The sequence below is a fragment of the Prionailurus viverrinus genome, chromosome A2 (assembly GCF_022837055.1).
Source record: "Prionailurus viverrinus isolate Anna chromosome A2, UM_Priviv_1.0, whole genome shotgun sequence".
NCBI classification, from domain to species: Eukaryota; Metazoa; Chordata; class Mammalia; order Carnivora; family Felidae; genus Prionailurus; species Prionailurus viverrinus.
Genome location: NC_062562.1, coordinates 41,884,934 through 41,897,118, shown reverse-complemented (window position 1 = coordinate 41,897,118; position 12,185 = coordinate 41,884,934). Strand labels below are relative to the sequence as shown.

Sequence of the window (12,185 nt, the reverse complement as noted above, 5' to 3'; positions counted from 1 at the left end):
CTAATCAGCACAAACGGGTTGGAGCAGATTGTGCACAAAAGGTTGCTGAAATGGCACATAACTAATTCTAGGTGATTTAATATCTGACATTGCCCTAGTGAAAATATTGACAAAAAAGAAGAATATGGAGTCTTTCTGCACTGCTGAATTTGGTGTTAGCTTTTAAGCCTCTATCAAAACATTTCCATAAATCAACATTGCTAAAAAAAAAAAAAAAGAGAGAGAGATCTGGGTGTGGCATCTGGAAACCACTGCCAAATTAGGAAAATGCTAGCAAATGGCAAAATGTTAGTTTTCTGGGTATGAATCGCCGTATTTAGCAATCCTTTCCCAAATGTTCCACTTTGTCAATGTCAAAGGTTGCCTCCGGCAGTGTTCCTTGAGTGTCCAATGGCATCTTATGCCTATTGGAGAAATAAGCCTCCCAAATATATTGTCGATACCTATGGTCAGTTAAGAGTCATAGAGAGGGGTGCCTGGGTGGCGCAGTCGGTTAAGCGTCCGACTTCAGCTCAGGTCACGATCTCGCGGTCCGTGAGTTCGAGCCCCGCGTCGGGCTCTGGGCTGATGGCTCAGAGCCTGGAGCCTGTTTCCGATTCTGTGTCTCCCTCTCTCTCTGCCCCTCCCCTGTTCATGCTCTGTCTCTCTCTGTCCCAAAAAAATAAATAAAACGTTGAAAAAAAAATTAAAAAAAAAAAGAGTCATAGAGAAATATGAAGTTTCAACGCTTCTGGTAAACCCACATCTTACTATTCCAGGCATCTATCAGCATAAAAAATATTTTATAAGGGGCACCTGGGTGGCTCAGTTGGTTAAAAAATATTTTATGTTTATTTATGGAAAGATCTGTTATATGTTGACTATCTTAGGGTACAGAGGCTATTCTGGTACATTATTCCACAATTCACTCTCAACTGCTTTACCAGAGTATTCATTTTCATCCTTCTCATGGACACTTTAAAAAGAATACACAAAAAGTAAGAAGATTCTTTTCAACTGTCATATAGAAAAGTCAACTGTGGATTCAAAACAGATCAATAAAAACAAACTGCAGTTTTTACAATTATTCTGCCATACACCCTCAAAGAGCCAAAGCTTCAAGCTCCAGTAATACTATTTTCCCCACAATACCTCAATTCAAAACAGTACCATTAGTCATGGATTTTTCTTTATGTATTTTAAAAATTTTATTTTTAAGTAATCTCTACACTCAACATAGGGCTTGAACTCACAACCCTGAGATCATGAGTCACATGCTCCAGTGAATGAACCAGCCAAGCACTCCTGAGTCTTAAAATACTATCTGATTAGTATTATTCCTCTAAATACAGTGGTATTTTTTTAAACATAATTTTTTGTTTATATTTTCTGCCATATTTTGGCAGGTAGGACTCAGAGCTCACATTCTTGGGGGTTAAAATATCTCTAAAGACATTTATGCCCATTTAGAACATTCATTATACCAATTTCCAAAGCTTTAGGCTGGAAGTTGACAAATATGATGAAGGTGACTATTTCATGGAGCCAAATAAATACAAAATGAGTAGAAATGCGGAAAGTAAAAAAAAACAAAAACAAAAAAACCCCAAAACTTCTAATTCATAAAATGGTGAATGCAAGTAAACTTCACTATCACATCATTTCAATAGATGGCAATGGCATCCTTGTCAAAAGTCAAGTTGTAAAGCTTTTGAGAGTTACGCTTCAATGCACAGCAAGGTTTTCTAATTAGTCACTTAGTATGAGGCCGAGAAATAAATGTCACTTTTCGCACTTAACAAACATACAGTGGTATAAGCTAATCCATGACAATTTTACAAGGTTTTCATTTTGCTGATACATGCTTGCTGAGAAAGCAGAGCCTAAGACAGTGAATTCAGCATAAGTGAGGTTATGTAGATTTACAAAAGAGCAGTTATGTACGTGTATGTTATGTATATGAACACACGCTATGTGTTCAAATTCTCAACTTTATAGTCTCTGTCTATATGCCTTGTCACTGTTACTGACTAGGTGCACATGATTAACATTTGTAAGGAGTAAGTTCAGAAAATAAAGCCAGGATATTTCATATCACTGCAACTATTGCTTTTTCAACTCTACTAACACACTATGCTTTCTCCTACTGAACTTTAAAAAGTTATATTTTCTGTATTTCTAGGTATTAATGAAATACCCACAGTAATGAAAGAGAAGAATGCATTATACAAGATGCTATCGGAAGCAAGAACATTCATCACTGAGTAATACTGTGGATATTCATTTCCCTACCTTTTTTAAAAAGTGAAATTACTGATGTAATTAAAATGCAATATATAAAAGATTCAAGAAGTCGATTATGTAAGTGTTAGTATGGCTAATAAGAAAACAAAAAGGAGGGGTGCCTGGCTGCCTCAGTCTGAAGAACGTGCAACTCTTGATCTTGGGGGGTCATGAGTTCAAAGCCCATGTTGGGTTTAGAGATTACTGAAATTAATAAAACTTTAAAAATTGTTAAATGAAAAAAATTTTAGAAGTGGTATTTGTAATGTGCCACATGGGCTCAAGTCTCTAAGAAAAGCACAAAATATTTTCACTTGAAAAATGGATGACTATTACACAAACAATTTAAAAAATCCTGGTATTTCATCATCAGCTCTTAATATTTGATGACCATATCATTACTTTCCTTTATTTTTTTCCTTTTCTTCATTTCACAAGCATATTAAGTCTAGAGAACCAACCACACGACAGCCTTCTCTGCATTATCTGACCTTCTAGGACTGAGAACCAGGTCCTAGAAGGGACCACAGAGCACAGAGTCGGCAGCGCGCTGAGACATAAAGGAGAAATTAATGCACCTGAATAGCCAGGGAAGTGCTGTGCTTTTCTGCTGGGAACCTCTGATTTCCTGGTCACCTCAGAATTGAAAAGCACATCCCAAGGTCATAGGACTCAAACATCCCTATGATGGCTCTGGATGTCCATATCCCCTGACTTCCCAATCAAGCAGGTATTAGGCTGGCTCCCTAAAATAGAAATACGGTGAAGGCACCCATCTTCCACCTAGGTGTGGCTTTCTCTAAGCCTATGCCAAATTAGGGAGGGCTCCTGTTTTACATAATACATGGATAAATAAGCCTTTCAGAACTTGAGAAAGGTAATCAAATCACATTTTATCACACAAGAAGGTTTTCTCTAACAGCACAAGATTACAGTGTAATAAATCCTGCTAAAAATTAATTGCTCATTAATTAGGGCTTGCACATTTATTTTGCTACAGAGAAATGGTAATTTCAATGGAATTTCTTCCTTGTCTTTCAAATCCTACCTCTTCCCTGACACTTTTAATAGTGCATAAACTGGAAGTAATCTTTCCTGTTCTGATCATATACTGTCTATACATTCCTTGTGGCATTTTTGGTCCTCTATTTTACATTGTACTTGAGTACATGTCCTTAATTATACTGGAGGTTTGTAACATTTCAGAGTGTCAGACTGCAAAAATCGCATAGATGTTAACACTAATACTATTTTGTGGGCATATATTCAGTGGTAACTGCAAGCATCTTCAGGCCAGCTACTGTATCTGATTCATCTTGGAATTCATCCATCCAGCAGAGAGATTTTCACACTGCAAGAACTTCACAAATTTTCATCTAATGGTTAAATGCAGGAACGTCATAGGATAAAGGCATAGAAGTGTGTTGAGTTTTTCTAAGGGATGTCTTCACCCTCCTTGAATTGGGCTGCATGTCCCAGACACTGTTCTCAGTCCTGCGGTGATCTTAAGAAGTCCTTTGGGATGACCTAAGTGAACATCCCCTTTGCAGTCTCTTGTAATCCTTCTAACTGTACAAAAAAGTAGGAGTCTCCAGGAGGTCCTAATATAACACTAACAACACTAACTTTACTAATCTTGCTATTTTATGGAGGCAACCCGGAACCATCGGCAGGCAACACTATCTAGCTAGCATTTAATGACCTTGGACTGTTTTCATAGTTTTAACATTTGTAGTTACCTCTCTTGTTTCCCACTGACACTGGGGTTTCATTTACAGTAATGAAATAAAACCTCCAGCTTAAGGCAACATATTTTTTTTAATGTGCCGTTAAAAATGTAAGTAAATTATGACAAAAATACTGAAGATGGTGTATTTCAGGGAGTCTCAGAGAATGGGAGATGAATGAGTGACCGGTTATTACAAGAAGAAAGAACAGCAGGAAATCCATCTGGGAAGACAGGAGTGCTAAGAAGGCAGGAACAGCAAGCTATTGGGTAAAAGGACAGGTCTCTAAGGATACAGGAAAGTAGAAGGGAATAATGAAGGCTGAGTCCGGCTGAATGTGGAAACCAAGTGTGACAGTTACTTGGCCTGCAAAGTAGTGGGGAACCAGGGGAAATTTTCGGGAAGTAAGTGACATCATGGTCAAAGTGACAAGCGAGAAAAGGGATTTTAACAGTGACATTTAGACCTTAGTGGACAAGAATAGTTACAAAAGGCAGAAATCCAGGGAGAGGGAGGCTGTAGTGGTCTAATGATTCAAAAGCTGAACAAGGAACTATCCAGAATAGTTCATGAGAAGTAAGTCTCGGCGTGTCAAGGAGAAAGGTGAAGCAGGCTTTGTGGTCAGTTAAAAGTAGAGAAAGGATGTACAGGACAGATGGAAAACTGCTAAAGCAAGACTGGCCAAGAGGTGCTCTTTGCTATAGTAAAAATGTATTTTGCTAGAACAAAAGAAACCACAGAAAAATTCTGAGGATTGCCTGTGTTTCAACAGTCCCAACAGTTTTTAATACGACTTTACAGGTTGTATCATCTAAAAACTTACATTCTCTGAACAAGGAAACATTTTATCAATGGCTAAACGATTTGTCATTGCAATACCTTAAGACAAAATCAGACAACATGAGTTCCTTTAACCTCTCTGAACAGGATTAATACCCACCTTGCTTAAGCACCTTGTTTTTATAAATGTCACATTAAATCATATCTATGTGTGCCTCTTATTTAAAGGCAATTGCCAACATTAGCAATATAGAATTAAATTCACCATACCATAGCACTTTAGAGTTACATATATTGCATTTTGCCTGCTGAAAGAGTTTTTGAAATATGACAAATATAGTGCAATACTCTGTAAGTGCTTTTGGCAAGACTGCAGGAGAAAAACATCCACTCATGTTTATCAGAAGGGTGGGATAATGTAACAGAGGTGGAAGAATAATAGTATGCATGGCTCCCAAGCACTGAGAGAAAAATGGCATGCCATAGCAGGAAGAATATGATGGGAGGGTGTGAGGAAAGACAGAAGTAGAGGCATTGAGAACACAAATTGAACCCGTATCAGGCACCGCAGTAGTTCTCCATCCATTACCCATGAGCATTTGAAGAGAAAGAAACAGCCCAAGACAGCTCCCTTGCTGTATATTCTTGACCTGCTTCTTGCTCTGTGCTCTCAAAGCACTGCAGGAAGATAGGAAAATAATGTTAGTATTTGCCACCTGTTAGTCCCCTTTCCATTACAATCCTGCTTCTGGAAGTTACAGGTAAAGAAAGGCTGAAGCCAAATGCACAATCATCATTTTGGTGCATGAAGCCTGCTTCCTTTTTTGTTAGAGGCTATGAAAGATAAATAGAAGGAAACGGAGAGGCTCTTTTCCATCCCTCCTCAAGCCTAGTGCCTTGTGCAATCTAAGTAGTCAACTCCCTGTTTCCTAGCATTTGAGTTTCACCATGGCCCTTCTGACTCTGCTGGGGTACCCTTAGTTTTCCTGAGGCCAACCCACTTCCAAGATGAATGGAAAAGAGTTAGGATAAATGCAAACAGATGACAGATACAGAGCATCAGAAAAGCCCATCCCACTAAGGAATCTGAGCCTGAAGTGTCCTCACCTAACTCGCCGCACAGCCTCTCACTTCTATTCTCTCTCCCTCCAGGCACGGGGGCCTCTGGCTAGCCAAAGTTCACTCTTGTGTCACATTCCCTTCCCCAAGTCGTGTGTTCTCCTGCGGTTAAGAGATCTAGGAAGTAGGAAGAGAAAGGAGTGTCCCTCTGGGGCACAGCGTTGTTCCACCTGTTCCATGTTTTCTTCCAATTTGGTATCAGTCATGTGGTGAGTAAATGGTATCACAGTAAGTTTAATAATTCTCTTATTAAAAAGAATTCTCTTATTAAAGAGACTGGTGTTTGATTGTTTGGACTACAGTGGAAGGGAGGCTGAAACTGCTTCAGGCCTAGTCTTTACAAGAACCAACAATCTTCTAACTTGGACTTGTGGAGCTCTGAGCCATCGTGTACAAAGTCTAATGACCTACTTGAGAGACCAGAGGAAAGATCATGTGCTACATGAAAAGAAACAGAGGTCAAAGAGGGGCCCAACTGAACTCAGTTCTGCTTGAATGTGCATAACACCAGACATGCAAGTGAGGCCATCTTGGGGCCACTAGGGAAGCCCGGCCAAGCCACCATCTGAACACCATGTCACCCCGGTTGTCACCAGGTAGGTCACCACCTTAGCCCTCCCTGAGTTCCCAATCCACAAAAGCATGACCCACAAAAGCAATTTATAAAGTTGATGTTTAAGTTACGGGTTAATAATGTGCCAAAAGATAACCCGACAGTGTCCCTTTACATTTTACATAAATTGCTACATAGTCACAATTCAAACTAATTTTTCATCATTTTCCCTCTTAGCTACACATAAGTCTCCAGGTACTTTTCTTCCAAACGATAGGCAACTTGTGTATTTCCCCCAAGAATCTCATATGCAAAGCACATTCCTACTGAGGTCTTAAACAGTTTAAAGCCATATGGTGAATTCCCCATGCACAATTCAACAAAAATAAATGATGAAAATAGCATCAGCTCAATTTCAGAAGTCAATGGAATGGTGATAGTATTTACAAAGCATGGCCTCCCTAAGTGATAGTAATAAAAAAAAAATACATTATGACACACTTGCAATGCAAAATCTTATCTCCAAACGATAGTACCTTGGACAGTTATTAGTGCCTTGCTTCTAGAAGAACATCTTGTAAGAGGTTTGGGGAATTTAATATTGCTGTTTTGTATTTATATGTAACATTCTTAAACAGGTCAGTATGAAAGATGATTTCACATGATTTTCAAATTAATGATTTATATACCTATAGGTGATATACCAAAATATTTTTTAGTTTAAACTATTTTGTAGTAACTTCTTAATGACTCAGGACCACACATAGAGCCATCATGATTTCTGAGTTGCCTTTTTCCAGCCTCTCCATTCTCCTCCCTTGCTGAGGACATGCTAGCTCTAATTTCTTTTGTCTGTGAACAAATCTGCAAAATTTCCATCATCTGTTCTAACTTGCAGTGTATATGTGTCATCCACTAAAATAAAACAGAGCTTTATGCTTATTAGAATGGTTCTAAATTAAGAGTAAGTAGTCACTGAGACAGGTCTTTCCATACGAAAATTCTGGTAGTGAATTCAGTGAATTTAGATTGCTATGAGGCCTCTTCATTCAACTTTTATATATTAGTTTAGGATTTAGACACTGGAGGTAGCTATTGAGTACACTTCAAATTTACTTGTCATTCTAATCACTAATTTATTTTAAATCTCTTACTCTCATCTGCAGTAGTACAACAGCATAGGGGAAAATGAGCATCGTTTTGGCAATAGGTGAGAAATGCCATTCAGTATTTTAGGACATCTACATAGATCAAAATAAATTAGTATTGAAGAAATTTAATACAACACCCTAATTACAAATTAATGAACTGCTCTGCATAATTCAAGACCTCCTTTTTATTTTTCAGTATTTGTGGACTGGAAGTAGCTGCATCATTACTTCAGTTTTCGACTTCATTTTTAGGATCAGTCATAAACAGCACACACCCTGGCCTGCTCTCCACCATGTGTGCACACACACGTACGACTACTCAAATAAACGTACTTTATTCACGGAACCAGTTTGAAACAACCCTAAGGACACTGGAATACAATCTTCAAAGGCAGTAAACGTGATGTGAATCCAGTTGAATAAAAACCCAGAAGTAGGCACTCCATTCCCTTCATAGGGCACAGAACCAAATGCACAGCCAAATTAGCCTCCCGTTAAGGACATAGTCTGGTTTTCATCAGAAACCATCAACCTACACTCCACTATAAGCATCCAGTCTGTTAAACCCATTATTTAAATGAACTTGGGAAATAACAACATACACCTTTCTGTCCGTCCTCATCAGCTCTGAATTTTGAGGGGCCAAGGAAGTGGAATGCATGCTTAATTGAGGCAGTAAATACAGGGCTGTAGCAGATTGTTTTACTGTTAAATACAGTAATGAGTTTTTAATGGCTGCTGTCCAAAATTACAGTGGAGAAAAATGGTTTATTAGTAATAATAATAGCTGGCATTTTTATCTTCAAAGCACTTTACAAATATTAGCTCATTAATCCTCCAACATTGGGAGGCAGTGGTAAATGTTTCTGTCCTCAGTTTACAGCTGGTGAAACAGGAAAATAGAGGGAGTAAGCAAGTTTTCAAAAAGAGGTTTTAGGTATAGAGGTCAATTTCCAATTCAAACGACTCATATCATTTTTGTAATAGTGTCATGATATTACTAATACAAGTACAACATGCACAGAAGCTGTTTATTCATTTTCTTTGCTGTGCAGCCTGGCATTGGGACTGGCGACCCTGATGGCCAACTGGGCTGCTCTTTCCACAATGGCTCTGCGGTTCTTGGAGGAGACACTGTGAACAGTCTCTGCACAGGAAGATTTGCTGCACATCAACAGCACTTCAAACTCCTTGACATGGTGGACTAGGAACTTCCAGAAGCCACTGGGCAGCATGTGCTTTGTTCTCCTGTTGCTCCCTTAACCAATGTTGGGTATTAAGATCTGGCCCTCAAATCTTCCGCACACCCTGTTATCAACATCTCTGGGGTTCCACCAGTTGCGCTTGAGTCTGACATATTGGTCTGACTGGTGCTGGATGAACTACTTGGTCCTCTTTTCATGTATTTAATTAAGTAAAATATTTTATTTTTAATTAAGCTCTATCCCCAACATGGGGCTCGAATTCACAACCCCAAGATCAAGAGTCGCAAGCTCTACCAAGTGAGCCAGCCAGGCGTCCCTCTTGGTCCTCTTTTTAATGATCTTGGGCTTCACCAGAGGTCTGAGGGCAGCCATGGTGCCGAGCAGAAGATGGCTGCTAGCTCCCCAGGCAGCGCAGAGGAAGAGAGGACTCATATCAATTTTTATACATAATTGGATGGCATCCATTGTGATGACTGCCAGCCCCTTTTTCAGGGGTTAGTGGTTAAGGTCAAATCCAGTTTATTTGAACCTGACTCACAAAAGCACACGAGTTGAATCCGAATTGCTCATTGGTCCTTTAGTATTATTTCAAGCAAGTCAACTATCTTAAAAAATGCAGCCCAAATCAATTACATGCAGATGCTTCTATGCATGGAAAGGTGGTCTGTTGATACCCTTTGAAATCTAGCACCACTGAGAATTAATTGCTAGACGTTACAAAGCAAAATTGAATCAAGGTCAAAGTTAAACACCTTTATTTGGGCTTTCTATTTTTATCCATTCACTCAGATCTCCTTTATAGAAAAATAGTATCCATCTCAAATTAGCCAATAATAAAAAATAATCCAAACAGCCTATTATTCATTCTGGTGCAGTGTATAGATGTTAAAATTGTTATTATTTTTCTTTGTTTGCTTACAATTGTGGGCCATGTTACAATTTATTGCCATTGTATAATGCCTTAGATGTTTTAATCGAATGAATTCTCCACTGTGTCATTAGATACATTTTACAGAACAAGTTTAGTAAGTCTCTGGATTTATAACACAAAAATGAATATATTTCTTGAGAAGCCAAGTACTGTACTCTAGAGAAGCAGACATGGGTCCAACAAAAGCCCTACAACAAATCCATTTCCCATGTCCAAGGAAATGAGAACAACTGTCTAGGCAAAGCAAAAAGCAAACATTTTTGCCTCTATTACACAAAAAGAAATGGGAATTCCTTAGTATCTGAAAATACAAACACTGTTTATATTTTGCACATTAAAAGAAAATAATAACATCTGTTTCTAAATACCCCAAACCAAGAAATCAAATACCTCTCAAAATCCCAAATATATTGACCACGCCTAGGATAGGGTTAATTTTTTTTTTTTAATTCTAAAGCCTTAATTGACAGCTGTGAATAAAGATAATGCCATCATGAAGACTGGTGTCATTTTAAGAAGAGTCAGGCTGCTTTACGACATGTGCCATAGTCAACTATTCCTGTCTTAATCTGGCGTGGCAGATACTCACACCTCTGTCGAAATGCCAACCGTGTAATGTAATTGGTTACATGTAACACCCAGATGTGAGGGAAGTCCATGCATATCAGTATGACAGAGCATCAGAAACATTTCTGCCAAGACAGAAGAATGGTAATGAGGGCAAGCAAAAGCTATGGGGAGGGTAAAGGTTGAATTTTACATATACTGGTGCCCAGGGACAGGAAGAGTCAGGCACCAAATGCTTTTACGACAAGACTTTGGAGAGAATACAAACATCCTCCTCTCCCAGTGTATCGCTCACATGGAAGCCCCTCACAATTAATCTGCTGCATTAAGGCTTTTGGATAGTCTTTTTAAATGCTGCCATTCCTGGGATTAAGCATGCATTTTCATGTCATACCTTAAGAAGAATCCTTTAGATCTCCTTTTCCACATGTTTAACTGAGATAATGAAGACACGGTACAGGTAAACTTGGATAAACAACAGGGACACGTGCTAGCTCTTGATGAAGACTATAGTTATAGAGGATATAATATTCTCCATAGACTATAGAGAATCCTGCTAACCAAGGGGGCACTGACACCGCACACTTGGGAAATGAAGTCCTAGAGAGAAAAGAAAGGGTAGGCAAAAGACTGAATGGTTGTGGCTCCCCCCAAAATACCTATGTTGAGATCCAAATCCCAGAGTGGTACTATTTGGAGGTATGGCCTTTGATAGGTAATTAGGTAGTGAGGTGGAGCCCTCATGAATGGGATTCGTTCCCTGATGAGACAGACTCCAGAGAGCTCTCTTGTCCTCCTTCAGCCATTCTTGTTGTGAAGACACAATGAAAAGTCAACCAGGAGGAAGGCCCTCACAAGAGGAAGCAGACTATGCTGGCACTCTGACCTCAGACTTCCAGTTTCCAGAAATATAGGACATAAATTTCTCTTGTTTATAAGCCTCTCTACCTAGAGTACTTTGTTACAGCGCCCTGAATTAACACAAGGTGCTGATGGTGTATGAAAGAATCAAAGGGGGTTCAAGGTAGCAGTTAGGGACTTGGGGCTGGGAATCAGACACTTCTGAGTTTCAGTCCGGATGAGTTCTGGCTCTGCCAGTTCTAAGCCATAAGGGGTGACTTTGGACAAAACCCCCACAATGTCTGTGCCATCCAGCTCAAAATGTGCCTTATAATAATAGTACTTCACGGGGCGTCTGGGTGCCTCAGTTGGTTAAGCATCCAACTTTGGCTCAGGTCATGATCTCACAGTTCATGGGTTCAAGCCTGCATCTGGCTCTGTGCTGACAGCTCAGAGCATGGAACCTGCTTCAGATCCTGTGTCTCCCTCTGTTGCTGCCCCTCCCCCACTCATGCTCTATCTCCCCCAGTTCCTCAAAATAAATAAACATTAAAAAAAATTTTAAGTGAAAAAAAAAATTAGAACAAATAATAGTACTTCACGTAAATGACTTACGCAGAGAATGCAAAATATATCATAAACATTTAATAGGTGGTAGCTATTTAAGCATCAGCCTGGCACACAGCCTTAGTCTGTCTGTAGGATAAAGCAATTATTTAATAAAAGCTTTTTAAAATGACTGGTCAATATCTCATAGGACCTATAATCAATTAACCAATCAGTCAATATATCATTGAATTAAAGAAGCTATGGAAAATCAAACCTCCTTATGTTTGGCCATGGCTACATTCAACCCTGGAATATAACTGGTTAAGATTTCATTATTTCCCCTAAACTCATTACATCCTTCGGTTTACATATTAACTTTTAAAAAAAACCTCATTTATACCGTATTTTTCTTGTGTCTCAAATAAAATCTCAAAGTACTAGTGTGGGTATTGAACTGGGGTACAAATCAGGATATCTGAGCCTTAATTCTGGTTTCACCAC

At 39.0% G+C, this 12,185-nt stretch overlaps 1 protein-coding gene and 1 pseudogene across 10 annotated transcripts in view; both read right to left on the bottom strand.

The window, feature by feature from the left end:
- CHL1 (cell adhesion molecule L1 like) overlaps positions 1-12,185 on the bottom strand; it is a 203,325-nt gene that overhangs the window by 183,034 nt on the left and 8,106 nt on the right. The gene's annotated exons all lie outside the window — the stretch shown is intronic.
- Positions 8,624-9,169, bottom strand: LOC125160956 (60S ribosomal protein L32-like; annotated as a pseudogene).